The sequence below is a fragment of the Heliangelus exortis genome, chromosome 2, assembly GCF_036169615.1.
Source record: "Heliangelus exortis chromosome 2, bHelExo1.hap1, whole genome shotgun sequence".
NCBI lineage: Eukaryota > Metazoa > Chordata > Aves > Apodiformes > Trochilidae > Heliangelus > Heliangelus exortis.
In genome coordinates, this window is record NC_092423.1 from 86,361,028 (window position 1) to 86,388,843 (window position 27,816).

General features: G+C 37.6%; 1 protein-coding gene across 3 annotated transcripts in view; it reads left to right on the forward strand.

The window, feature by feature from the left end:
• Positions 1-27,816, forward strand: part of LOC139792890 (poly(rC)-binding protein 3-like) — a 510,075-nt gene that overhangs the window by 179,025 nt on the left and 303,234 nt on the right. For all 3 annotated transcript variants that reach the window (XM_071736835.1, XM_071736837.1, XM_071736836.1), the window contains one exon: positions 21,001-21,057. The gene's annotated coding sequence lies outside the window, so the exon portion shown is untranslated. The remainder of the gene's footprint in view (positions 1-21,000; positions 21,058-27,816) is intronic.

Consider the following 27,816-nt stretch of genomic DNA (forward strand, 5'->3'; position numbering starts at 1 on the left):
AGAATTAGCCGGGTTGGAAGGGACCTCAGAGATCATCAGGTCCAACCCTTGACCCACCATGGCACTGAGTGCCACGTCCAGTCTCTTTTTAAATGTCTCCAGGGACGGAGAATCTACCACCTCACCGGGCAGTCCATTCCATTGCCTGATCACCCTCTCCGTGAAGAAATTCTTTCTAATATCTAACCTAAATCTCCCCTGGCACAACTTAAGACTGTGTCCTCTTGTCTTGTTGAAAGTCGTCTGGGAAAAGAGACCAACTCCCACCTCGCTACACCCTCCTTTCAGAGAGTTGTAGAGAGTGATGAGGTCTCCCCTGAGCCTCCTCTTCTCCAGGCTGAACAGCCCCAGCTCTCTCAGCCTCTCTTCATCAACCTTAATAAAAATTTGTTTTCATGCTGCGTCGAGGTCCTGAAACTAGACAGAAAAAAAAAAAAAAACGTGGGTGATTTCTATATGGTAACAGCATTTAATAAAAAAGGTTCTTGGAAGAAGGGTAATGGTTGAAATATTGCCATTTAGAAATGATTTATTGAGCCAACATGTTGAATTCTTGAAGCTAAACTATGCAAGTGGAATTGGCACATCCTATGCCCCTCAGGGGAACAGTAGCCTCACACAGCTTCATGCTGAAGCGAGGTGGGTGGTGATTTTGGCCCTCCATGATGATATGAAGTTCTGAGAGAATCTCTTTATGGACTTCAGGGGAAAAAAATGAGCTGGTAGAAATACCAGCCTCTGCCTAGAGCTGCATACATTTCCAGAAGGACAGTTCAGAGAATACATCTTATTTCTTTATATGTAGTAGATGCTTTTGATAGTGCTACTGAGCAAGGAACTGAAATTCCAAAATATGCATTTTTTTCTCCATCCTGCAGTTCTCTGTACTTTTTCTTTTCCTTCTTGTGAATCTGGATCATTTTGTTTTGAAATATAATTTTCTGCCTGACTTAACAATTATATTTATGGTGAATCTGAGGGACAAGGGAGTGGACTGTATTTTATTGGGCAAAAATTTAATGAGATATATTCATTCCTCTCAGCTCTTAGAAGCTTTGTAAAAGCCTCAGAAATTTATCCAACTGAGATTTCTCAGATTTATGTGGACTTTTTTACTCATTTGCTGGCTTAAAAAAATTCAGGCCTAGCAGTCAGGTATACCATGTAGATACACAATTTATCCTGGAGAACTATGAAGACAATGAATAGTTATCTATGTATAATTACAGGTATCTCATCCAGGATACAAAATAATCCTCATTTTTAATACTTTCAGAAATTCACATGTAGGGGAGCTCTGGAAAATCAAGGCATCTATTATAAAAATAAATTAACAATCACATTGTTTTTTTCTTATTTCACAACAAATAGTTGAGAATAATTATTTTCTACATTCAAACTTCTAGTTGAAGTAGTATTAGAAGTGTGTAACTTGAATGGTGGTTTCCGCATCCAGGTTCAGTTCTAAAATAATTTGGATGATTTTGAAGCTTATAAGGTAAAAAAAAGAAAGAAATACAAGACTGCATCTTTAAAACCAGATGTAGCATGATGCTTTGGAAAAAGAGCTGAGTAATGAGAGTCAAAGGTAGCATATCAAATAATCGTTTGTTATAGCCAAGGTGGCCAGCTGTCAGAGGGGCCTATACCAAATCCCTTTACTCTTTCTGAAGATCTTTGCTTTTGTTTTTGTTTTACTCATTTGAGGTGTGAGGATCATGCTGTCATTTTCATCACTGAAACCTGTACTTACATGTAAGTTTGGATACTGCTTCAGAAAAATAAAACGAATAAATCTGCGCAGTTTGCCAAGGGGCCCGAAACAGTTGTTTTGAGGGGCATGCCCTCACTTTTGATAATTTGTCTGTCATTGGCAACGAGGGAGATGTCAATGTTGAAAGGCAATCCTTTTTAAAGGTCTTGGGAGAGAGAATAAATTCCCATTTCTTTCCCTGCTTGTTGTATGTAGGCACCAAATAATTTTAAAGAAAATTATTTAAAATCTGTAAGCCACCTTATTAGCTATATACTGCTTAGTTAAATCTCTCCTTCCTTTCCCATTCCTTACTGTTACACCTCCAGGCCGTGGCACTTATCCATTCCCTTATTTTAATGGCCTGGCCCTCCAATATGCACTCATTCTTTCCACCCTTTATGCAGTGTAGCAATGCTAACACTGACTCTTAACAGTGAAAAGATGATAGCTGGATTTGCAATTCAAAATACCATAGTTTAGGAATCTGACTTCCCATCTCATTACAATGTGTATTCGTGCTTAGTTCTCTGCCAAGGTATCACTTTTACCTATGCTGGTCTTTGCATAAACATGTATAATGGGACAAGGCTTAGAAGAATGAGATCTATGAGGAAGCGATGTGCAGTTACAAGTTAAAGCCTAAGATGGAAGCTGTGAAGTTCTGCCTTTTCTCCCAGAAGGCCTGAAGAAGTAGTGGCATCTTGGGGAAGATGTTTACAAGCTGTTTTGGTGTTAGAGTGATGTGTCAGGATGATGGGTTCTGTAACTATAATAGCCCTAATACTTGATGATTTGGGGTCCTTGTAGAGGTCCACTGAGGTCACTTCAGTAAGGGATAGGACTTTATCCTTCATTAGCCTTGATTAGTTACTGAATATAGAGTATATGTATATAGAGATACATATAAAATAGAGATGTATGTTTCTTCCCAACTCTGGATTTATCAGTTTCATCACCACACCAAGGCAGAAACTGCTCTCTTTAAGAAGGTCCAAACCCAAATATTCAATTTCGTTGGCACCTGATAAAACTGGATCAGAGTGAACAACTTTTGCTTGTCCCTGACTAACTTGTGGCCACTTTTGTTGGGAAATAGGAGTAGGCTATTTGACTGCATGAGAACTGAAAAACTGCATGTAGTTAGATATTTGCCTGCTCAGCCTATGCCTATGTTGCTGCTCACCTCCAGGTGAAAAAAAAAATAAAAAGTCTTGATTAAAAGATCCTTGTGCAAAGATTCTGCAGCTGTCTCTGCACAATCCAGCTCCAGAACCATGAGTATGGAGTCAGCTAGGGTAGCTGGAGGCTGTGTCCTCGTGACAGCAGCATTGCTGTCTGTGAGGAAGTTAAGGTTTGCTGAGGTGGCTGCATGACCACCAGTACCCAAGTTACCAGAGTTATGTCCATAGAGGGCTTCAGTCACAGTTTTGGGCTATAGTCCAACCACTTAGACATTTGTGGACGTGTATCTCTGGGTATGTGTGCGAGCCCTGTGCTGCAGCTGAATTACAGGTGGACTAATAACAGAAGTTACTGACATTTCAGGGTATGGTCAAACTTCTCTGAGTTTGTCTCGACATCTCTTTTCAGGAGTTTGCTGACATTTAGCAGTATTTCCGGCTTCTTGGTTCTTCACTGTTGCACATGGGAGTGAGTGATATTTTCAGGATTAAAGCATTAAATTGTATTGAACATTGCTATTTGGGAGAATGTTAATCTCCTGCAACTCCGTAGTGCCGTGATGATTCACACACTGTGGTCTGTTGTTGCTGCTTAGTTGACTTCAAAGTGATACAGTAATACTATGTCATTAACTACTAATGTGATAATCTAGGATATATTCAGCTAAAAAACTTAATTCTTACTGTTTCCTGTTTTCTTACCTCAGAACTCTATTTCTCAATACGTTGAGGAGCAATTTAAGCCCAGTGTCTTGTAGGGATTGGTTTTGTGCTGTTTGCCCTAGCATCCCAGTTTTCTCATTGTAGGTGGATTTTTTTGAACTAGGGTAAATTACAAATATATTTACTCTTTATTTCATTTTCTTTTGTTAAGTGAAAAGAAAACCTCTGACAAAGATGGTGCTTTTGTGGGAACTGTAACTAGTGTCAGGTATGCATTTAAAGAGACCTGAAACATTTTGGTTTCTACAGTACTAATGTAGTAAAAAAAACTAACACAAACAACAAAAATAATAGTCTCTCTATTTATGTCTGTCCAAAGTATTTGCATTTCCACACTGAAAGGAGAAGTATATGTAGCTGAAGAGTGGCATAACAAAGTACATAAAAGCATCTTTTTCTTTCAGAAAAATTGACCTGTTTGTAGTTTTTGATGTCCTTGAATACTTTGGAAGTTCATCAAAGAATTTACTATCTGCTTGAGGGAATTAAATGGGGCTAGTTAAGACCACGTTTTGGTGTTGTTTTCCTCAGACAGTTGGGTTTTCATTTAATTCCCCCTCCTTCTCACTCCCCCAAAACATGCTACTCTAGGGTTTTTTCAGGAAAAAATATAATGAATGTAAAATAAATACATATAATCCTCTTTCTTCTTTTACCTCAAGACACAAATGAAAGTGCTTGATTTAGAGAGCTACTACTATGTCCCTTGTGAATTGCAGTTTGAGTCTTTTGGCTTCTCTACTCTGCTTGAGACTCTACTCTACAAGTGGGCTTACCATCCCCAGACTATACTGTAGCAAGGCACCCCAATATTTTCCATCTGTGCTGGTTTGGCTGGGATAGAGTTGGGGTTTTTTTTTTGTTTGTTTTTTCACAGCTGGTTTGGATTTGTATTTGGGAGATGCTGGAAACTGTTGATAGTAAAGGGATCTTTTCATTACTACTGAGCAGTGCTCCTGCAGAATCAAGGCCTTTTCTGCTTCTGGGAGTGCCCAAGAAAAGCTGGGAGGGGACACAGCTGGGACGGGACACAGCTGGGACAGCTGACCCCAAAATACCAAAGGGATATTCCATGCCATATGATGTCATGTTTATCATACAAATTTGGGGGAAGAAGAAATGTTGAGAGTGATGGTGGCTGTCTTCTCAAGTAACTGTTAAACCTGGTGAGCTTCATCTGTCCTGGAGATGGCTGAAGACCTGCCTGCCCACGGCAAGCAGTGAATTAATTCCTTCATTTGCTTTGCTTGTGTGTGTGGCTTTTTCTTTACCTATTTAACTGTCTTTATCTCAACCCATCAGTTTTGTCACTTTTATTCTTCTGATACTCTTCCAGCCCCTTGAGGGGAGTGAGTGAGTGGCTGTGTGGGGTTCTGTTGCTGGCTGGGGTGAGGCTCTGGCAGCTTTCTTTCTGCTTTGACTTATTCAAGACTACAGAGTAAGGCTGGCAAAAGTGATGAGTGTAAAACAGGTGAGCCACACCATGAAGTGTGTCAGGGTGATTTCCCTGGAAATTTTCTACCTTGCTTTGGGAAAAAGAATAATTACCCAGTCATATCTAGTGTTGGTGATGAATGTGACTGCAGTACAGTGGCAAGTTCTTCCAGCAGAATGTGTATTTTTTCACTTTGTTGCAATATTTAATTTTAGCTTTCATTTCTTTGACATGCAATAATCAATAGGACAACTCAGTACTGAAGTATGCAAGAGTTTTGGGGCTGAAATAATTTGGAATAATATCCTATATTTTGCTTGCCATATCCTCGGTAATTTTTTTCTCAGACACAGTGGACTTTTTTCTGTTTTAGTAGTAATCATTAGGACAGATAATTTAGAACTTAAGCTTCTCAGAGCAGTGGTTTGAATTCATGTGAGATCAGGCAAACCTGAAGTTTTGGAAGAACAAAATATTTAAACACTTAGGAAAAATAATCACATCTCAAATGATCTGAAAAACATGTGAAAACAATATTTTTCTCCAAGATTTATAAACATATATGATGGAAAGACAACAATTATTGACTTGACGTAGGAAATATTCATATTCTCATGGGTTATTTTTAAATACCTAAAACAGAACACCCACAACAGGCAGATTAATCTGTTTCAGTTTTTATTATGCATGTTTCACAGTGTTCATTCTGATGACAGCTGTTCCTATTAACATCTTAGTTTTTTCATTTGTTTTGTTTAATGAATAATCTATTCCTCTAGAATTCTATTTAGCAAGACACAGAACATACTCTGTGGCTTGCTGAGTGATCCTTGTGAACTCAGACCTATCCCAGTAGTATCAGCCATGTTTTTTGTTTTACCTTCAGCCATCTCCCACCTCCATGCTTTAGTCATACTTAGAACTTTGTGTTTGGGCCGAGAGAGGTTTTCTTGAGGTTTATGGAATAGGACTTTAACAACAGAAGAAAAAATATAATCTAGCAACTTGAAGTGCTCTATTGTGAGGTTAAATCAAATCTGGGTACTGTCAGAAAGGAGATCAGTAGCTTGATGTTCCAAACTCAGGTGCTAGTTACCTCACTGCTCTGCCATGGTGTTAGTTTATCACCTTACTAGTTACTAATGTGGGATTTATTCACCAGAAGAGACACACAAGTGTGAAATGCACAGTTTTTGGAAACCACTAATTAAAATCAAACACTTTTAACTTTGGAAAGTCTTCCTAATCCCTATTTTGTAGCAGTTTAAACTTGTGCCAGAAAGATTTATATTTGTTGTCACAGAGACTGGTAGAACTGAGGTTTTGACCTAAAATTTTCAAAATAGATAAGGATCAAAATTCACCTAACTTCCACACATATGTCTGTGATGTCTGAAAATTATCTGTGAAACTTCCTCCTCTAGGAGGTATTTTATTGACTTTATAACTTGGTGGTGCAGTTGTTCTGAGAAAAAATAAATACAGCCTTGAAAAGCTTCCTGGTTTTCCTTTGTTTTATGATACTAACAGGTACAAATAGAGGCAAAAGGATAGGTAGGACAAAGGAAGGGACAGAACTCATTTTAAGTGAAAATAACTATTTTTATGGCATCATAAGGACTAAAAGTAATCTTTATTACTGATGACCTTATAAATCAGATTAGGAAAAGAGCAAGAACCACCTAGATATGAAGGACTGAGTTTTGCAAACTGAGAAGAAGAAATATCCCTAGATTGTATCTAAGGTCCTCTTTCACTTAAATAGGATGTCACAGCTATAATATATTAGCAAATATTTTTAAATCTTTATACAGTTTTTGCTGATGTGTTAGGTAGAAAAACTTCTATTATGTTTTACTAACATTTCACAAGGAATTATCTTCCCTATTCAACATTGCAGGCTTTCCTTGAAGGAAAATATGTACTGAAATATACTGACAGATGTTTTCTTTCCCCCTTACCTTTGCAGAAGCACAGTGCAGATTATGGGGCCAAATGAAATGAAAAATAAGAATGCTTTAAGCTATCTTTCTTTTCCTGATGCAGAGATGCTTTGGAAGCAGGAAGGGATTCCAGGGTAAAATGTCCAGCTCTGGACACATCTGTAAATTGTGGTAGTTGTTCTGCATTTGTCCTTTATGGTTTTGAGCATGGTGCAGTCTTCATGGTGCTGACTGCTGTGGCCTTCTCCATACGCCACTGCCTGTAGCAGCATCTGTGGAGGGCAGCTTTTAAGTTGTCTTCCAAAGTTTCTGGGGCAAGGGAAAATTTCAACCTTTAGGACTATCTTTGCAGGACTTGAGCTTGCTTAGCACTTGTCTAGTGGGTTTTTTTCTCAAAGAAGTTCTGCAGCAGTTTTTTGGAAAGCTCACTCATTACCAGATCTGTATTTTCAGATGTCTTCCAGCTTTTCACAGAAAACACAAAATGTTTTGTCTTATGGCAGGATTTGCTGCCCTTTGTTTCTCGGTTTTTTGCTCTTCTGAGCCAATCTCACGATAAACAAAGATCAAAACCATAATTTTTAATGGTGGGATGTGGGGGACTAGTGTGCTTTGTAGATAGAGAAAAGACATACCTCTTACTGTTAACAGTTTCAATATTGGTCCAATAAATTGGTTTAGATTACACTGTTACTCATTTTTAACAAGTAAAATTAAAAAATCTAGCAACTATTAATAATTAAAGACCTGCTCTTTTTGAATAACACTTGTGTGACTGTTAGGGCAGCATACAAGTTACAGAACCTTCATTTCTATTCCAAAATACAAGGGTTTATGTTAACAGTACCAGATTTTCTTCATCTTTATTTTGTACTCCTTAGATTGCATTTCTTTTGAAAAGGACAGTAATAAATTTCTGACTTCATGTAGGTCTTGCTTCCAGGTTTTTTATCTTGTTGGAGGTTCTTATCTTAAGAATTTTCATCTTGAAGTAGGAGGTGTGGGAGGTACAAGAATAATCCATCAGGAAACATCCTGATATATAAAATTAATGAGATCTCTAAAACTTGTTTGGTTTAGAATCCATGTGTTAAAGTAAATGTGATGGAAATATATGCTTCAAAATAGAATTAATTAGGCTGTTATATGAACTATAGCAAAATAGTGTGTTTTAAGGAGACTGAGAATTAAGCTAAGCCATTAAAAAAAATAAAGGTAATCACACTTGTATTTAGAATTTCTAAGTGTACCACAGCTGTGCTGCATTATCCTGAATCACTATTTCCCATGAGGAAGCTGCCCTCAAGACACCCAAATCCTATTCTCTTTTGTAATAAATTAATGAAGTCCACGACCTCATTAGACCATTGAGCTTCCTGTTTTCTTTTCACTGAATATTCGTAGGCAAAACATCTATGCGTGTACATCATATACCACGGAACAAGCTTCCTTTCCCCTTCTTCCCACTTTCCTCCTGAAAATATATGGGACTTATGTCCCATATTTTTTTTTATTATGTCCCAGCAGGGTGGGGTACAGTTACAGTCTCAGAAGAGGAAATCGCTCTCCAGTTTCAGTCCCAGTGATTTTTGTCATGTTCTCCCACTCTTTACACTGAGGATAAGTGCACATCCCTTTTCATGCTGATCTGTTAATGGCATGGGACTGTTCCTCCTCAAGGGAACAATATTTTGGTGCAGGGTCCACTGGCACGGTTTGTCCATAGCAGCAGATAACAGGGAGCCAGCACTCTGCCCTGTTGGCTCCCATCGGAGGGACCGTGTTCAGGTGTGTGTTGATGTGAACCCATCACTCCCAGAGCCAGGTCTAGGGTGGGATGAGTACAGTCCCTGACTTTCACTGTGAAGCCTGAGGAAATAAATCTGCCTGGGACCTAAGCTGGCCCCATGCTCATCCACAGCAGGTGTGTCTGTTCTATTTCTTTTCAGAAGTCAAGACAGGAATAATGGGGTGGATTTGGACAGGGATACCACTGATCCTGAGCAGCCCATGTTATAGGCACCATACTTAGCTTTATTGTTTCTTGAGTGGCTTGTGGGTTTTTTTGGTTTGGCTTGGGGTTGTTTGTGTTTTTTGTGGGGTTTTCTTTTGTGGTTTTGTATGGTTTTGGGTTTTGTTTTTTTCTTCATTTGTGCAATTAGTTGTGCTATGGATAGATGGTGGGACACCGCAGTTTCTTTACAAACCCAGGCTGGATATTTTAATACTTGCCAGCTCAGATGCGACATAGGAAAAAAAAAAAAAAAAAAAAAAAAATATCCTATTTCATAGAAAACTAAAAACTAAATCAGTATTACTAGCAAGGGGAAAAGTATCACATTGATGATTTTAAGAGTCTGATGAAGAGTAAGTTTGAGAATTGAAGAACTTATGGAAAATAACAGGGATGTCTTTTTTTTTTTTCATTCCTTTTTTTTTTTTTTTTTTTTTTTTTTTTTTTTTTTTTTTTTTTAAGATTTGCTTTTGCTTTTAGAGTTAGAAACTCCTCTGGTTGACAGCCCAGAGTACTCATAGGCCCAGAAGGGAAACTCTTGCCTGTCTTACCCATGACAAATCTTTGAAAGGAGAGACAGGAATAATATCAGCATTTTCAGAAAGGAGAACAACACTCCAGAGTGCTGAAAATGTTTCAGAGAAGCTTCCCAGTGGGGACTTATGAGGAGTTTAAAGAGGTCATGTGAATTCACAGGAAGGAGCTAGGTTGCCCTTTCTCCTTTCTGTAAGGTAGGAAGCTCCCTGTGGGAAGCTCTTCTCCCAGTAATCCGACAAATTGCTTTAGGAGGAAAGTAATTAAGATGAAGGGAGAGAGCAGCATCCATCGATGGGGCTCAGTTTCAGCAAGAAGCAAGAACTTTTTCTGATGACCTGAAGACCTTTGTAGAGGCAGGCTCCAGATTTATGGCTGTTGGCACAGTGAGCTCTTTTATAGCTGCCAGATAACTCAAGATCTGATTGCATAGGTGAAGCCTGGAATTAGTCTTAACATGTCCTATGAACAATCATTTCCCTGCGGAGTCATTCCTTCAATTAGGGCATGAGCAGAGAGCTCAGAAAGCATGGCCAGAGAATGGCACTTGTTAGTGCTTTCAAGGCAGTAGAGAGACTTTTTTATTTTTTGGAATAGGTAATAGAAGTAAAATATGTAATTGTGGAAAATTGAGATCCAGGAATGCTAATGTTAACAGGCTTGGAGGTTGCTTACAGATGATTCCCGTGTGGAAAGCCAACTGATCCTGATACCAGTACCACACCCAAGAATTCAGGCTTTGGAACCAGACATGTATTTCATATATGAAATGAAAAATCCATTCTTCTCTTCAATTTCCTATTCTGGAATATTCAAACTAGTCAAAATTTGTATTTTTGTCTTATGGTATCCATGATATCATGAATGACCGATACCCTGCAGCCATAAAAATTCTACTAATAAGGTTTCCACTAGGTAAGGAAAAAATTTTTTAAAGAAAAGAGAGGATTGTGGGAGAAAGCAGGTAGGGAAGGGCATTTTCAGCAGGTGCAAACATTTTACTTATGGCTGTGTAATTTATAAATAGACATAGACACTTCAAAATTCCTATATTTGTAGTGTTCGATCAAGGGATGTATATTGGTTACCTGCAGTAATGTGTTACCTGCCAGCTATCAGCAAGAACATGAACCTCAGTACAGGACAAAATCTAATATTGGTGAAGTGAGTCCTTCTATGCCTTTAACTGTTTCTTTATTTATATTTCCTCTAACAGATTTTGCTAAAGAATTTATTGACATGGATCGCATTGAATTTATTTTTTCTTGATTATTTTTTTTCCATATTCTATTAGGAATTCAAATTCATAATGACATTTGTGTGGGAAGGGACTTTTTACAAGATCTTAAAATGGTAGGACAAGGGGTAATGGTTTTGAGCTAGAAGAAAGTAGATTTAGGTTAGACATTACAAAGAAATTCTTTCATGTGAGGGTGGCAAGACACTGGCACAGGTTGCCCAAGGAAGCCGTGGATGCCTCATCCCTGGAAGTGTTCAGGACCAGGCTTCATGGGGTTTTGAGCAACTTGACCTAGTTGGAGGTGTCCCTGACCATGGCAGGGGAGTTGGAACTACAGGATTTTTAAGGTCCCTTCCAATCCAAACCATTCTATTATAGAGAGAATCAAATTAAGGCATACCATGCTTGATGTATCTGTAAATAAAGAGTTCTACTTTTATTGCTATTTCCATCAGTGAGTATCCATTAAATAATGGGGGAATAAAAATGAATGTATTTGTCCTGCAGTTGGGCTGGGATGTCTAAGTGACAGGGATGGAAAAATGTGTTTGAAATCTTTTTGTGTAAAAAAAATAACTAACTTATTGTGCAAAGTTTTGGGACAAGACTGTTAAAGAAAATGAGTACTGGCAACTGCGTTCATGTTAATTTTTTTATTAAATAGGCATTTTTTGAGACAAAAGTATTAAGGAATGAATATTTTTCCTTCAGTATTTCAACTTTATGAAGGAAACAAATGCATGTAAAATTTGATAACAATGGGGCTCTTTTTTCAAAGATTAGTTAAGTTGGAAGTCAAAGTACTTATAGCAGTTTCAATACTTTTGCTGGATGTGCAACCACAATTAACTGAAGTTTTTCAGTTGTGCATATTTTTTTTTTTTGCTATATTCTGGGAAAAAATAGTAAACTATGCAAGGCCTTTATTACTCAGACTTCATTTAAGGTTTTCCCAATTCAGGGCTTAAAGTCTGTAGTTTGGCATGTCTAACTTGTACATTTTCATGGACTTCTATTTCTGCAAATAGTAAAAGAAGACTTCTTTTTTTTTCTTTGGGAATAATTTAAAGAGCCAGAAAATTGCTGCAGTGACTGTGAAAGTAACAATTTATCCATGTAGGTGTACTAAGATAAGATCAGTTTAAAGTGTTCAGTGGGTATAGCATTTTCAAAGTAGTAGGATTTCTATTCTTCAGCAAGAATTTTGATAGCTGATGTGTATTCTTTCTCTTCTGCTTTCTTATCTACTGTCAAGCCATACCCCTGACTAGTAGAAACTTTATCAATCATTAAGAAAAGAAGATTCATTTTTCCTCTGAAATTTGACATACAAATTATCTTCTAAAGCAGCTTTTCTATAGTTTTATTGTTTTATGTGGATATTCTGAAAGTACGAAGCAACACAGATGTAGTAATTTTTAGAGAAGGAGTCCAAATACAGCAGTCAGGAAAGCAACCCTTAAAGCACATGGGCAAAACCCAAACTATGAGAAGAGGTCTGATTGTATAGAAGTGAAAAGTAGAACTCAGTGCAGACAGATCTACAGAAAAGCCTTTTGATGGCAATATGGTACCCGTGTAAAATAAATCAGACCCAAAATTTAAAGTATAGACTGTTTTTATATAGATATATTTATTTCTTCTTTAACTGGTAAAAAATTTTACCTGCTCTGCCTCCCCTGCTGGTTTTAAATTTGCCTTACCTTTCCACTGCCAACAAGTGCTTCCTCTCTCTACTGATATCATCTAATTTTCTGCTTGAAAACAAGCCAGGTGAGAACACTTCAGGTGTTGGTTTATTTGAGCTGCTGAAACACACTGGGGTGTCAACACTTCATGTGTAACGCAGCGGCTTAGGAACATTGGGGTCTTATGGGGCTGCTGCCATGTAATGTACCCAAGGTACCTGAACTCAGAATGCTCTTTTCTTTTTACTGTGGATCTCACAATGATCACCCCTCCTTGGCCTTTGTCAAAATGAAAAAAAAGATGAGTGGGACTCTTGAAACCTTGGCATTTATTTGAAAAAGCCCAAGTAACCGTTATTTTTGCCAAGGAAAGCTTATAAATGTGGGAGAGGTAAATCCCAGACAGATGGAAACAAGAAGGCAAAGACAGGACTCTGTATTTCGGAAGCATCTTATTTAAGAACTTTACTGTTTGAGATATATGTACCCTCACAGTTTAGCAGAAAGCATTTCTTCCATCAGCAGTATTGTTCCTGTTGCTTTAATGAGCAACAACATTGAAGAAAAGGTGAGCAAACTCTCACTCTGGAAGAGGTTGGGCACCTGGGGAGGACACCAGGAGAAACTTTGCCAGCTATTTTAGCTAGGAAAAGACAGCAGTCAGAAATTGGGTCGGTACCACTGAGTAGATTTGGCAATCTGGAAGCTGTGGGAGTTCTCTCCGCTGGGAATGCAGCCATGTTCTGGACTGACAGAATGTTGATTTTAATTTGTGGTTCCATGGTCAACCCCAGGTTTCTTTGAAGTTACCAAGAGGACTCATGGTTGCACGGGCAACCCAACTGGGGTTGCCTCTAAACTACACTTCTGCCCTCCTGCCCCTAAACGTTTCCTTTAAATGGCTTCCACTTGCATTTCATCTTAAAAGGCTGTCTCTCTATAGGAAATAATTTGTTAAATCTAAAAGCAAGTTAATATTGGTGTATTTGTTAGTTGTGTGGTATTTCTTGCTGTGATAAGTAGTTTTGAGAGAGATGGTGATCATGTTTTCCACTACTTGATACTTTTCAACATAATACAAACATTTGTATTCAGGCCTTAATTTGAAGAATTTTTGTAAAAGATAGTACATAAAAATGGGCTGTTTGATAAACAAGGGTGAAATGTTTCCTCCAGATTAAAGTGATACATTTGTTATTATTACTTTATAATTATAGTCACATTAATTTTTACTTTAGTTCCAAAATAGCATCTAAATTCAAGTACCTTGCTTTTCTACTGTTGACTCTAGTTAAGGTATTGTTTAGGAACAGAGGTGCAGCAGTGAACTTAATTGGTAACACAGAAAAAAATTAACCATAGTTTTAAACCAGCTTTTCCCAATTTGAGAAATTGACCAGGCTGTTAAAATAATTATAACAGTAGATTTCAGAAGATGGGTATTTGAGTTATCAGGCACAGGGAGATGCAGCCTGCTACATGCAAGCCCCCACATTCAGGACTCTTAAAAGTGTATTAAATGCTGATTATCAAGAGCAGGTTGGGGTAGTTGAGAGGATGCTAAGCCCTACACTTGAAGTCCCCTTTTAAAGGCTCAGCCACCTAAGGACATTGAGAGTCACTGTTTCAGATTGTCAAATTTCAATGTATTGATTTGTGGTAAGGCTAAGCTGCAGGCTTTAAAAGTCAACACAGACTAAAAACTAAAGCCAATGCTTTACAGGCATCCAAAAGCAAAAAAGAATACAGTGGTAGCTGTAGCAGGCAGCTGTGTGCTGTTCTCTATTGATGGGGACACCAATGGGAGCCCTTCTGTCAAAGGGATGGAATACCACAGCTTCCCTGATTAAAAGGTGTAATCTTGTGAGCATATGGACTTGTGTACTGAAGAGAAAACAGAAAAATCCTGTGTGGAGAGTGTGCTGGAAGGGAAGTGATGGAGTAGGCTGAGTGTTTTATGTCACATTTGAAAACTAGAATTTTATTACTTTGGAAGGTGTGCCAAATAAATCATACCAAAACAAAGAGTTGCTGTCCCTGTGAAGTCAAAAAGGAGTTTTATGGATGGCTTTGGAACTCAAATTTCTGTGGCAGGAATTATTACAAGTATTGACTCAGTGTCAGTGTATTAAGTTGCTGATTAAAAGTTAGGTTAGTTTTTAAATTGAGAGAATAAAGTATGTGGAGGAAGAAGAGAGGTTTTTGTAGGTGTTTAACAGCTTAATGGCATGTTTGCTAATAAGATTCTTGCTAATTTTAGTCCTATTACAGTAAATACTGCAATATCCATATAGGAGTAAAGAACTTGCCAAGCTTAGCTGCTTTGCACTCCTTCTCATGAGAATTTTGGATAGACAATATATTCAGAAGCATTTCCCAACAGGAAACACCCTGAGAAACAGAATTCACAAACACCATGTATGAGTTTGTACTGGTTCTAGAAAATAGAACCTCCCTCTTTTCCTTGTATAGACTTTACCTTTCTTTCCCCTTTCATCTTTGCAAGCTGACCACTTCCATTACTTTCTTTATTCTGCTGAGGCTGGTAAGCTGGTTTGATGCATTCAGCAATCAAAAGTGCAGTTCTGTGTGCGTTGTGTTGGCTGAATAAGCAAAATGAAAGAGGCTGACTGTGAAAGTGAAAAGGTGATTTACGCGGGTGTTATAGTGCTGTGCAGTAATAAAACACAGGGATTGTTGGACACACATTATATCATACAATTATGTAATTTTAAACAATATAATTGGAGGCAGTTGAGCTTGAATGCAGCAGGCTGTTATTTAGCAATCATCTCTTTCAAGGCTCATTAAATGCAGATTTATACACAAAATAAAAGCTTTGCTCTATAAAGGCTAAATATGTAGTGGCATTTATCCCCCAAAACGTAATACATAGATCTAAAGCTGTCAACATCTATAATGGATTTAGTCCAGGGTTGTAAATGAAGCTGTTCAGTGAGTATGACAATACTGAGCCTTTTGCATTTATTTGAAGAATTATTTCTGTGACTTCCTTTGTATATTTGTTTTGGAAGGGTAAAGAGCCTGCCTAAAGCCTATGATCTTGGATTTTGAAATACAGCAAGCAGGGACACCACAGATGGCAAACATTTTTTTGAAGGATGATGAAGATCTCTTAAAAAAACCTAATCTATATTTTAGGCCTATGTTAACTCCTTGAAGTTTTAAAATTCTGAATTCAAGAAGAAGAGATCTTTTGTTGCTGCTACTCAAAGTTATTTAAGTTTTTCATGTGTATTGGGGTTTTGTTTGGGTTTTTTTCATATTTAAATTTATTACATTAAGTAAAATAAACTTTTGCTTAAAAAGTGAAGGGAGAACATTCTTATGATCTAAGAGGTAAAAAGCCACAGAAGTAAGAATCGCCTAAAGTGTGGATCTACAATACATACAGTGCTACAGTTTGACTGAAACTTTTAATAGTTGACAGATGTTTGGAATGTAAATAACTATTTAAATATATATATATATGCAGTTGCTTAAATATTTTTATTCAGCTTTCTTGAGTACCTAGAACTCCCACTGACTTGTAGAGTTGTGAAACATAAATATCATAGAGGCATAAATAACGAAGAGGCATTTTTGAAGGAGAGCCTGCAGATCTCATGCCTGAGGATGGCTCTGTAAAAGTAGAGCTCAGCTTTACAAAGTTTCTGACCCATATGTGCTAGAGACATTTGTACTTGTTTCTAATCCCCATGAGAATTTTGAAATGCTCTATTTTAATGCCCATCCTGCCATGTCATTACCTCTATGCTCATTTTGTAGCGTTGTGCAGCGTGTTTAATTTTCATTCCTTAAGTGAATTCCTGGAGCCTAGGGCCAAGCCTGAGACTAAGTTTGGATTCAGCCACACCTGGGCTCCTCTTAGAGTTTAAAAACCAAGTGGGTCCAATCTGAATTTCCCTGGGTTGCCCAATCCAGGTCATGACAACAACTGGTCCAGCTTCATAGAGCTTCTGCATCACTGCTCGCACCATACTGTACCTGGCCTTAGTTCGTGGCTCTCAGTCACTGATGCATTTTTAGACCACTGTGTTTCACTTGGCTACATCAGAAATCGGTCTGAACAATAACTGCAGTTTACTTCAGTTCTGGATACTGAAAAATTTTAATTAGGATTGTATAAGTTGGTGTTGATGCCTCTAGCAACTTTATCTGAGTTTTAGCCTTTGGTAACTGCCATGCGAAGCTGTATTCCAGAGCTATTTTCCTTCCCCCACTTCTTTCTTCTTTGCTGATTTATCCAAATGTGTTAACTCTCAATGTTTCTCAATCATGTTAGTGAATTAACAAGGTCTAGCTTCTTGAAACACCATTCTAAAACACTGCAGTCTTTTCTAAGTTTAGAGATAAAGCACTCCCAAATGGAAGCCATGAAATTCAAATGTCGCTTGGTGAGTCTGCTTTTGCTTGCTTTTTATTTAAAAAAAAAAAAAAAAAAAATAGAAAAAAATGGAGTGGTGAACTCTTGTTATCTGATAAGTTGAAGAAGTGACTCGAAATTAAATTTTTTTTTTTTGGTGTTACTGCATTTCTTTGGAAATTTCAAATTATAATCATATGTCCTCAATGTGTTTGTGTGTTCTGCAGAATGAATGGAAACTTGCAAACTGCTTAAGCAACCTAACTATCTAATTTCTTGGATTTTTTTCATTTTCAGAAGCCGTAGGTAAGCAGTTTTAGCTGGAAACAGCCTTAGAAAAGCTTATATTGCTTGTGTTCATTCTGCATCTTCTGACTGCACAAGAAATGCCTAACTCAGATACCCAACCTTTCAAATTTTCTGTTATATTAAACTCCATTTATTAGAAAATACTGAGCTAATCAATATTGCCTTTTTTGTTTCAGTCTAAAGCCCTCTCCCTTTAAATTAATTGCATGAAGTGTCCTGGTGTGCTGGGTAAAAGAAGTAAACCTTTTCTAGTGCTTTACGACATTTCATGGTTAGGAAACAGTAAAGTGAAAATTTATCTTGGTTGATCAGTACAGTAGAATGTACTGGCTTATATGACATGCAGAAAATTAGTTGCATCCCAGGTCAAGAACTCATCTTTCCATTTGTGGTTTGTTTGTTTTGTTGGAGTTGGTTTGTTTGTTTTGGCTTTGAGCTTCTGTATGATACACCACTACTACCACTACTGATACACCACTGCTACAACACAGGGATTGTTTAATCACAGGGATTTATCACCCTATGGCATAAAAGAGAAACAGCACCATGGTATATCTTAAAATTCATGTTAGCAACATTTCCCAAAGAAACCCAGTCCCTTGGAAGCCACAGAGAGGGGATTTTCCACCATAGGGATCCCACAGGGTGTTTGGCTTGCATGACTTTTGGGATCTGCCTGTCCTTCCCATGAGGGGGAGCAGTTTATCCTCCAGGATATCTAATTTTGCTTAGCTTAGTCCATCGTGATTGTCTTATTGTGAAGCTTTGCACGGGGGCAGAGAGGTGGCTGAACAAGGCAGTGTCTTTAGGGACAGTGTCATGTCTGAATTGCCACTCCCATACTTGAAGCTGAAAATTAATGTCTTGTCTCAGACATCATGGATAAAGAACTTGAAGTCCAGATTCTTTAAATTGTTACTTTAGGGAGGGCAAAGCAACGCATATACTGTGAATAGAAAACACCTTTAAGAGGAAAATGGAATAACATTGCATTCTGGATGGTTCATAATACTCTTTGAGGAAATTACTCTTATGTAAAGTGTAATTTTTAAGAAGAGTTGTGTGTGGTTTGTGTGACTCAACCATTTTCTAAGTTTATTCATATCAGCTTTCATATACTGCATTTCTTAATTTAATGTCTAGTCCAAGGATAAAATGTTGCCTGTTGTAAACAGCTGTTGTGCAGGTAAACACCACTGAGCAAGGACCTTTTCCTTCATTAGTGTTGCATAACTGTGTGCTGTGCACTGGTGGTCTTTTGAAAGAAAAAAGCAAAAGGAAGATTGAGTCATGAGCTCCATTTTGATATAAAGAGGAAATGCTATTTCAGTTCTGCATATGAGGAAACACGTGACCTAAAATTAAAAGATAAAAAAAATAAAGTGTATTAAACTTACTGTGTGAATTTTCATGATAACTTTTTATCTAGATGAATGTATGTATTAATGACTGGATAGGCTGCTAGTATCTGCTATGCAGATATTGATTCCTAACCCTTTCTCTGATCAAAAATGCAAATAAAGAGAAGTCATGATAGATTAAAAATGGACTGAGTAATATTCCTATAGACATTATTGATTTTAAAGGAGAACAAAAATATTTTTTTCCTTCAGTCTCCAGCAAATAGATTATATAGATGTAGTAGATGTGCCAATGTTTATCTTGTAACTCCCCTTTTAAAAAAATTTGTGAACCTCATGGGAGGAGGTTGTGAAAGCCCTTCTCAGTTATGACTGTTACTAGAGCTGGAATCTTCAGAGAAAAGCAGAAACCCTCTGAGCACAGCAGAGAACAAAAGGGGCTGGTTTTATTTGGTACTTCTGATATTTAGAAAGAAAAAGGTTTGATTGCTTCCAAGGACCTAATGCAAATCTTACTTCCAGGGTATTTAAGACACAAAACTGAGGAGAAGCAAAAAAAAGTGAGGTAAAATTCACAGGGAGTTGGAGGTAAAGCAGCTTTGGATTACTTGTCTGAGAGCAGTCGATGTGTTTAAGCTGAGTTGCACTGTGTTGTCCAGCTGGCTTCAAGCTCATCTGTTTTAATGAGTGTTTTAGGTAAACTGTTGTAATAACAAGTGATGCAAAACAGCAGAAAGGTCTAACAATGAACTCTCTTCTCATATCATGGTGTAAGTGTGTGATAAGGCAGTCTGTAGGCAATATCAAAAACTTGATGATTTCCAATGGACAAGTTAAAAACCTTATTCCCCAATCCTTTATTCAGTTTGGCGTCTCTTTCCTCTGTATACCATGTAAGCACGCTGTGATAAAGTTATTCCTGAGGAAACTTCCTGATGCATTATAAAACCGGATTGTTGCTTTTTCCCTTGTGGCATGTCACGCAGTATTAGTTTTTACTTTCTTGTTTGCACTTGGTTATGTGTCAACACACTTGCCACAAAACAAACAAAACACATGGAAATAATCCACTGTCTCAACTCTCCCAAATTGTCTGGGTCTTTTTCTTCCTTTGTATCCTAAAATGTCTATAACCTAAAATATAATGGCTGCCCAAGGCAAGAAAAGAGGGCCTGCAGGATGTCTGTTGCCATTCAGGAACTGCTCTGGCTCCCTATCAAGTTAATAGAAGTTTTTCCCATGCAATTGAGTGGAAATGTAATTGAGCCTTTGCTTACTGATCTCACTCTGATGCAGTGGAGCTCCCTGCACCCAAAACAACCAAGGGAAACATAGGAAGGCCAACATTAATATAGATTGCATTAAAAAATCAATGTCAGATGTCATAGGTTAAATGTTCCTGAGCTGTGTCTCTTTTCCTAGTTTACTTTAAGACCATATCTTTTGTGCTACTTAAGTGGAGTCGGTGAAACAATTTAAGTCAGTAAACATAAATTCATGGTTTGTGCTTCAGGGGCAAGTAATAAGATCATTACAGTTCTGTACACCAAAAGATACAGACTACAGACTGTACAGTCTCAAACTCAGATAACAAAAATTCATGTTATTGCCTTCATGCTAGTAGAGTGTTGATAATTAACCTGTTTTTTTTCAAGAACAGTATTAGCATCAGCAGTATGCTTTACATCCACTTAAGCTGAGTGGACACCTCCAACTTCTGCTTACTTTCTATTGAATTCAGGCTGTCAGTGACTCTTTTATGCCTTGCTTTATAGCTCAAGAGATTTCAGCAAAACTATTCTAAATCTCAGGTAATGCAAATATAAGAGCTAAATATTTGGCAATTATGGTTTTCAGAGAATTTAATAAAAATGAAATTAATATAATTGTACTGTTGGCAGAAAACTACCTCCTTATGTCCCTGACAATTATTATTTCTGTCCATTTGTCTTCTTTTCCATTCCCTTCATTTGACTTCACGCTGAGAGAGAAAGTATATGTATAAAGAAGCAAAGATAAAAGTCAAAGAGAGGAAGAAGGAAGCATTTTGCTTTCTGGTCTTCACAGATTTGTTCAAAGGGCACCATAAAAATTCCTGTGTACAATTTTTTTACAATAGATAAGCTTCAGGGTTGGTTTGGTTTTTTTTTTTTTAATCTTACTGAGATACTTCTTAGAATCAAATGCTAAATCTCCGTGAACACTCTGTACAAAGATTAAAACCATAAAGGCTACTGATTAGGAGATCCAAGTTGTCTGTATGTATTCAAATTGTAATAGAAAACAAAAATTAAGCTGCGGGATGCTAAGTTCTCTGTTGTAACAAAGTGTTTTTGGTTCTTCCCTACAAAAATCTGTGGTTTATTAGCCTGCCCTAAAGAGGGCAAGACTTCATCATGGGTGAAAATGTATTTCTTCATATTCAACAGGTCAAGTTTTCTTCAGACTACAGTGGGATTGTAGTTCATGGACATCTGATGTGATAGGTAAGTTGATTATGACACATCTTATTACATTACTGCAACATGACAAATGTTGATTCTACCTCAATATGAGGGAAAATATTTTTACTATAAGGCTGATGGAGCACTGGAAAAAGCTGCCCAGAGTTTTTGGAATCTCCTTCTCTAGAGACTTTCAAGACCTATCTGGACACATTTCTGCGTGATGTTCCCTAGGTGATCCTGCTTTGGCAGGGGGGTTGAATTCAGTCTTCTCCAGAGGTCCCTTCTAGCCCCTACTATTCTATGATTGCTCTATTATTCTCCTGATTACTCTACTATAAGTGCCAACTACAAATACATTATCTTATTTTGCATTTACACTGGTGGAAATGAAATGAAAATTTACCTCCTTTTCATCTGTCCTGAATGATGCTTCAAAACCAAGGTTTAGACTATTATAAAGCATTTTATTCAGAAACAGTATGCAGCAGGAGATGAGTGAACAACAACAAAAAAGTAATATCCCTTATTTCTTAAAATAAAGGGTAAGATATTTTAGTATGAAAAGAATATTTGTGCTTAAGGGGAGATAGCTCAGAAAACAATTGATTCATAGTCTACTGTAATAAATAAGAAGGTACAGTAGTCAGTGGTGCTAAATTACTTATGACACTCTATTTTCAGCAATGTAATCAGTTGGGGACTATTGTAAAGATATTCAAGCATGTAGCTAGTACATAAGTACATAGTACAGGCTAAAATAAGGGTAGAGTTTTATATTGTGATGTTCAATGAATTTTATTATTCATGCAGTTGTTTAATATTTAGGGCATAGATCTACAGACCTGCTTGGTCTTAAAATTGTGAAACGGTGGTGTGATCAAGCATGAGTTTTGCTTACCCTGGAGTTTTATGAGGCTGCTTCAGTGCCAGAGGATGTTGGAGACAAATGTGAAAGGCTTTCATCTGAGCTTGTGTGAGGCTCTAGAAACCCTTTGTTACAGAGATGTCACCTATGGAAATGATTACTGGAAGGGATGTGGCAGTCAGAAGCAGTTAGGCAATTGGAGGAGTCCTGTATTCGTGTCTCAAGCAGATGCTTTGGGGAGAGGTGTATTTAATTGGATAGAGTTGATCTGACAAACAATGTTAAACTGAAACTTCCAATAGGAAGCTCTAGGTATGAAAGGCAAAAAAAGAAAAAAAAGGAAACAACTATTAATTTGTCATCTCTGAAATCCAGTTTAGGACACTGTTTAATTATGCCATTTTTCAAGCTGCAGGGTAACTTTTTCTGAAGTAATCTAGACAAGATATATATTCCTGGAAGGATTCTGAGTCTTATTTACAGTATATGTTGTTGTCTACATTCCATTTTTTACAGTTAGGATTTAAAAATGAAGGTGGGAAAAAGTGTCAGTGCTTTCTGTACTACTCTGAACATGATAAATTCCTAGAACTTTGTGGAAACTTCAGAGCTTTCTTTTTATGAAGTTGTGTAGGAAAGTTTAAGTCCACCCAAACAATTTTATGTCCATCTCTTCTTTGAAATATATCAAGTGTGTCTGTGGTATTTTAACTTCAATTTTTCATTCATTTTGGTACAGACCATTAAATACAATCTGGTAGCTCCGGACTGCGATGATGAAATGACAGTAAACTTAGGAATAGTGAATGTAAAACATAAGATTATATTTTTAGCACCAGAACCATTCACCATCCAAGCCTGTTTATTACACATGGACTGAATAGCTTCTAAAATATCAGAAGGTTCTGATGTGTATAGTTCAGAAACTCATCCTTTCCTAGACAAAAGGAGCCTTAGCTTAACTTTGTATTTGTATAGTACTTTGCAATAAATTTTACAGGCAGCTATTTTTTGTGGTCCGAGCCTGGATTCCTCAAATGAGATGTATGCTCATATTGCTGGAGTGCATGAAAGAAATTTGTGTTGCATGTGTATGTTTTGTAAGTGGGACTGGTGACACAGGATCAAATCAATATCTTTTTCCATTGCTACATTGCCTTTTGTTATGGATTGAATAAATCAATTCTTGTTTCCTTGTTGAAAGCAGAAAAAAGAAAAATTGTGCCACAGAAATAAGTGGATATGTGAGCTTACCTTTGCAGAAGAGGTTTTTGTGTGTGTTTGTACATAAGCGTGTGTATCTCCTCCCTGTTATGAAAAATCTAGGCAGTTTATAGATCAATCTTTCCTTAAAAGAGTCTAGATTTGCAAGGTCAATTTTTCTCTTTCTGTGGCAGGAGCAAGTGTACAATGTTTTGGAAGATCTGATACTGAGGAACTGAAATATTTAACATGCCACAAACTGAAACTGGAAATGAGAGGGTGACAGAATAACAGTCAGTGACACACACACAGTACCATCAAGCCATGGAACATACTTAAAATTTTCCAAAGTGACATTTTGATTGTCCTAAAAAGCCTCAGGAAAATAGATACCAGCCAGTGGATTTGATGTGATATTGCTCATTAGGTGGGAAGAGAGATGCAGAGTCTTATTCTTGCAAGAGGAATAATGCTTTGCTGAAAAGTAAAGGCAGGAACATGCAGCTGGTTCAGGCAAGGAAATTACAGCAAGCTGGAAATACTGAGCTCAGAGGGAGATAAAAACTCCAATAATGAGACCTCAGTGGCAGAGGTTGTAGTGGAGGGAGCTACAATGAGTAGCTGCTGGGGATGGGATGGTGAAGAAATACATTTAAAAACATCCTTCATTGTCTCTGGATTAGTAGACTGTGTTTCTCTTGCTCCTAGTGCTGCTTTACTTGTGATGGTAGCTCCTCGTCTTGATTCATTCTGTTTTAATTACTGGTTGCATGGCTTCAAGGGAGCAAAAGGATTGGGGCTGAAATCAGAGGCATATAGGCCACATTCAGGCAGCTCCTCTAAGTATAGCGAAAGAGAATCTAATCTGCTGAAGGTAGGCAGAGAAGTTATCTGTTGGGAGTATTACTGGTAACTGGTGTGTTTAGAAAATGAAGGAGCAACATCCCTTTGTAGTTCAAAAGCACTAGAGAAGTGCTCTATTAAGTAAATTGTACAGTGAACATCCACAATATGTGAATGAAGTCAGAGCAAGTTCACCTTAAAAATTAGCCATCACAAGATGACGTCTTCTTTACACGTTTTCCTTTAATTAAAAGGTTGCCATAAAGCATATCCTGATGAACCTTGATTTTTTATTTATTTATTTATTTTAAACACAGTGTCTGTAGTATTGTCAGCATGTGTTAACCAGAATAGCTGAGCACATGAAGAAACTTAGACACATCCAGATTTTATTCTTAATGGTGCTTTTTGTGTTTGTTTTCTTTTTTTTTTCCTATAGTTTTCTTCTTTTAAATGGATTAATAGAATTATTTGTTATAGTCATATCAGTATTTTATGGTCAAGCAGCCATAAGTTGAGTACTGTTCCTCACAGAAATGAAGCAGGAATTGAAAAGAACTAAAACCTGAGTGGTGGTAGCAAATCTGAAAATGAGTTTATTTCTGTTCTGTCAGTGCTGTTTCCATTAGAGGTGCTCTGTAACAGGCAAAAGCTCTGAAAGATGTCAGTATAAATAACAACCTGACATTATATGTACAGTAAATACTGAAGACTGGTGGCTGGTTTTTTGGTTTTTTGTTTGTTTTTTTTTTTTTTGTGTAAGTTATTGTTGGTTTGGTTTTTTCGTTAGTGCTACTCTGCTTGATATCTCATTGGTTTTCTCCTTTGGTTTCATGGCAGTCTACCAGCTTATTTTAAAGGTTCTTATCCAATATCATAAGGTCATCATTTGATAATGGTAACTTAGTTCAGATAAATGTTTTCATAACTTTATATCTCTTTTCATTTAATTTGGGCACACTGAAAGATTAGAGGGCACTTCCATCAGATCCCACTGATAATTGTGCAGTCCTTTGAAGCCTCTGAACAAAATTTTCAGTCTGGTTGGCTATCTCATGAGTTCACTGCAGTAATATAAGTATTCAAGTTTTAAAAACCTACAAATACACCCCAGACAAAAAGGGAAATCCTGGCCAGTGAGGACTTGGCCAGTTAAAGAGCAAAAGCTCTTCCCCTCCATCTCAAAACTCTTCCAGAGCTAGAATTTGCACTAGTATATTCACTTCTGCAAATAGCAAATTATACAGATGATGTAAAGTGTTGTAGGAAATTCTGGACTACGTGCTTTAAACACTGGGTGGGGAGAGGAAATCATTAGTGAGTTACTCAGGTCACCCTAGAGTCATTTTTACAACTATATGAGAAAGTATTTAATTTGTATAATGAATGCTGATCAGGTCTTGGGTGTGACAGAGAAATCCTCTCCTCGTGAATGAGCCACACAGCTCTGGCTGGGCTACAATGGCAGATCACTGAAATGGCTGGAGAGGAAAAAGATAAATGATTCAGTGCATAAAATAAAAGGAAGAGGAGGAAAAAGATAAATGATTTGTGCATAAACCTTTTCCTTTGAGTGCTTTCTAAGCAGTACCTGGTCCTGTGAAAGAGCTTATAGAGCTCAATGACCATCATCCAGGAGGGAGTCCTTGCTGTTCTTCCTATTTTAAGGCATCAAACATGCAATATGGAGTAAGATCAGGGTTGGATTTTCACAAAGGAGTGTAGCCTGTATCTTCAGCAATGATGGCCTCTACTGCATTGTAGTCTCTCTTCCTCTTATCTAGGAGGGCATATTTGGCTGAGCCTTTGCTCTGATGTGCTTTTATGTATGTCCCAGCATTCAGATCTACACCTGTGGCAATACTTTTGTATTGTGCTGAACTAGCAAGAGATCCTCTATGTGACTTTGATCTCTGCTTTAGCAGCTCTCTTGGAGTGGATGGACCTGAAGAAAATGGTGAAGTTTGTTGTTATTTTAAAGAAAAGAAGTAATAGGAAATCCTGTAAATAACTGTATTTCCTAATAAATTCACCACAGTGAGAGAGAAATCCTTCTTGATGAATGCAGTTAACATACTTCACCTTTTCTCAGTCCCCAGCCTGTTGCCTTCCTACTTGTGATTATTTTGCAAATCCTTTGAGTGTGGCTGGTGAGTTGATGCCATGGTTTGGCAAATCACTAGAATCGAGTTCTGGGGTCCTTATGCTTTTTGATGAACAATCACATAAATGTAAGCAAAAATTGTAATATGGCCTTGACTGTTATAGTAGAATTTAGTTTTGTGTTTGGTAATCTGTGTCTGAAACTCAAATACATTTTAAAAGTACAAGCTTTCACTTACCCATATATCACAAGTATATATCATAGACTGAGTATATATCATAGACTGAGTCTGGAAGTACTACTAATACCTCTGGGGAGATGTCATTTAACAAGTTCCAGGTTGCTCCACACTCAAAGTCATTATCCTTTTTGTGTTCTTTCTTTAGTTTACTGTAGGAAAAAAAAAAATGCCATGCACTATGGTGTTTTGATATCACTTGAGAAATTAGCATATGCAAACAGACGTTTGTTGTTTGTAACTACATTGAAATTTCCTTTTTGCAGCCAGGCAAGGAGAGAGAGCAAGATGCTGCAAGAAGCATCTGTGTTTGAAAATGTGTGCTCTCAGCGTGGAGGATTTGGCATGTAACAGGAGGGTCTTACGAAGGGGTGGTGGTTCTTGTGGATAAGGCTTTCCTTGACTCACTGCTTTTCTTTGACACAAGTTCTCTCCTTCCACCCTCAGGGGAAGGAGTGGGCAAACTGGAAGCTGAAGTTCTTCTGAGCTCATGGTATTTATATTGTGAGACAGTTGAGATCGAGTTCGTTTTGCTAAGCTGCTCACCCATAATGGATCTGCCACAGTGATCTGACAACATATTTGTATCCATTTTGGAAAGCCTTTGCTGCTCAGCACTCTCCCTGTGAAAGTTCCTAGCAGACCACTCAGGTTTAATGTTATGGAATAGCAACCCCTCCTTCCCCCCTCAGAATACATCTGTCCTTTTCATATCCTTTTCATCGACTTAATAGGCAGTAGTCTGTTCCAGCCATGTTTTACCTTTGAATAGGTATCAATTCAACACCTCTTCATGTGATCCCCATTTTCAGCTGGCATAAAGGTGGTACAGCCAAATAATGGAGGGTATTTTGTGTTAGAAACTCTATTCTGTTGCTTTCTGGATTTAAAAATCTGTTTGAGTTTCTAGTTTGCTAATTTACAAACTGTTGTTGATTTGTTTTTTGATATAAAGATGAGGTGCAGGTGGTAGGAAGGAGAGTAATATCATCTCACAAATCAAAAATCCAGCCTTCCTGACTGCTGTGTCTGGGAAACCAAGTTAGCTTTCAGAGACTTCGGTTTCTAATAAACCAGGAAAAAAAATATTGCTTTTTCATGCCCAACCACTAATGCTGATTGGGTGTCTTATTCTGAGGCAGACTTAGTTGACTTTGAAAAATATTTTCAGTACTGATGGGTCAGGAGGATATTCCTTCCTCTCCTTTTCTTCTCCCTAAATAAGAGAATTTTTTCCACTTTCAATCACACAATAAACCTGCAGGAAGGCATCAATTTCTAAACATCATAAGCTGAGCTACAGGCTTTACCAAGGTCTGAGGAGCCAAGTAGAAAGGAAACCACTGACTCTCTTCTCTACTTAATCATCTCCTGACTCTCTCATTTTTGGATTCCGTTTTCTTCCTTCCTCTCATCTTCCTCCCTGCTCTTCCCCCCTCCACTTTTTCTTTAACAATAGTTTTATATAGTGCTGCCTCCCCATCAGGACACATCCTACCAAGTTCTGTGTTAGTAGATCTGTGCAAACCCTTTAGCTTTCAATTC